Source organism: Ailuropoda melanoleuca, unplaced genomic scaffold, assembly GCF_002007445.2.
Source record: "Ailuropoda melanoleuca isolate Jingjing unplaced genomic scaffold, ASM200744v2 unplaced-scaffold29444, whole genome shotgun sequence".
NCBI lineage: Eukaryota > Metazoa > Chordata > Mammalia > Carnivora > Ursidae > Ailuropoda > Ailuropoda melanoleuca.
In genome coordinates this window covers 1-1,862 of record NW_023199886.1, presented here as the reverse complement: position 1 = coordinate 1,862, position 1,862 = coordinate 1, and the positions used below count along the sequence as shown (strand labels likewise).

General features: G+C 53.1%; 1 pseudogene; it reads left to right on the top strand.

Annotated features, from left to right (window-relative positions):
• The first annotated feature begins 421 nt into the window (after positions 1-421).
• Positions 422-1,856, top strand: LOC117795040 (annotated as a pseudogene).
• The last annotated feature ends 6 nt before the right edge of the window (positions 1,857-1,862 follow it).

The following is a 1,862-nucleotide window of genomic DNA, read 5'->3' as shown; positions in this document are numbered from 1 at the left end:
TCCTGCTCATCCCCTCGCTCTCTGCTTGGTCATTGGACTCAACCCTGCCATGGATGGGGCCCCTGCCTAATGTCATCATTATCAAACAGCAGGCAGAGCTGCCCCCTGCAGGGCCTGGGGTCTGAGTACTGAACTGACCTCCGGGTTTGTTCCTGGTGTCCCCGGGTGTCCTTTCTGCTTGACCCCATCCCCAGGCTGGGCTGTCAGGTCAGTGAAGAGCCAGGAGAGGTCGGGGGCTGTCTCTGACTCTGTCCTGTGTCTTCCATAACCCACTGCTGCTCTGTAATTGACATTGGAGAAGCCTGTGACATCAGACACACAGAGCAGGGGCTTTACTTTCTCTGAGGCTCAGATCCTCATGGGTTTGTCTTGAAATACACAGACCTGCCTTATGCTTTGAAGGACTCAGGTTGCCTGAGAGCTGAGAGATGGGAATTCGATTCAAGATGGTTATGAAGGAATCACAGGTATCATCCAGGGCAATGTTCTCTCTCTTGTCTGCACAGTGGATTTACCCAAACCCAGCATCACAAGCAACAACACTGACCCCGTGGAGAATGCGAATTCTGTAGTTTTAACGTGTGAACCTCAGACTCAGAGCACAAGCTACCTGTGGTCAGTAAACAGGAAGAGCCTCCCGGCCAGCACCAGGCTGGAGCTGTCCCTGGACAACAGGACTCTCACTATACACCGTGTCACAAGAAATGACACAGGACCCTATCAGTGTGAGACTCGGAACCCAGTGAGTGCCGGTCGTAGTGACCCATTCACCCTGAATGTTCTCTGTGAGTAACTTCCCTTCCTACCTGGCCCGCGCTGCCAGCCCAAATCCACAGTGTCAGAGGCCAGGCCACATGCATGCTTCTGGGGTCTGAGTCCATGACTTTCAGCTGGACCCCCAGGCTGGCCATGGCTTCTTGTCCCAGGCAAACCTGGGCAGACCCAGCCTAAGCCAAGACTAGGGGGAGATGGGCTGCTCCTCCCTGAGAGGGTCACCAGCCTGTGAGGGGACACAGGTGACTGTCTCAGTCCCAGGATCATTGATCACAGGGGCTTCTGGTTGGGACTTCCTCAGACAAGGTTGGGACCCAGCTCAGAGGGACACTGTGGCCTAATACAGACGAGAAGCTTCCCCTTCCCTCAGATTACATCACCTGTGGCTTTATTCTGTTTGCTCCAGATGGCCCGGACGCCCCCACCATTTCCCCCTCAGACTCTCACTACCGTCCAGGGGCCAGCCTCAGGCTCTCCTGCCACGCGGCTNCCTCAGGCTCTCCTGCCACGCAGCCTCTAACCCACCCGCACGGTACTCTTGGCTTATCAATGGGAGGCCCCAGCCGTCCACACAGGAGCTCTTTATCCCCAACCTCGCTGGGAATGATAGTGGAGCCTATACCTGCGTTNAGCCTATACCTGCATCGCCTCTAACTCTGGCACTCGCCTCAATAAGACCACAGTCCAGACTATCACAGTCTCTGGTAAGTGGATCCCTGGAGCGTCTGCACTGGTGCTGTGGTGAAGGTCGGTCTGGCTTTTAGATAAGATCCCAGAAGAAGTTATTTCCCACAAGCAAATCCCTAATCTGTGACTGAACTCTCCCATTACATGTCAGGAGACCCTTCCTCCTTTTGCTCTCTGATTTGTCATGGTGGACCTTGGGTTCAGCCTGGAATGTGGGGAGGAGTTTTTCTCAGCTCCAGAAAGCTCCATACATAGAAGGGAGCTTTGCAAATGGGGAAGAAGAAGGATAATCTGGGTCAAGTTGCTTTTTGTTTATTGAATTAGAGATGCCCTTTATATAATCCTGATATTAATCTCTTACCAGATATGATTTGTAAATGTTTCCTTCCAATCCATGGGTT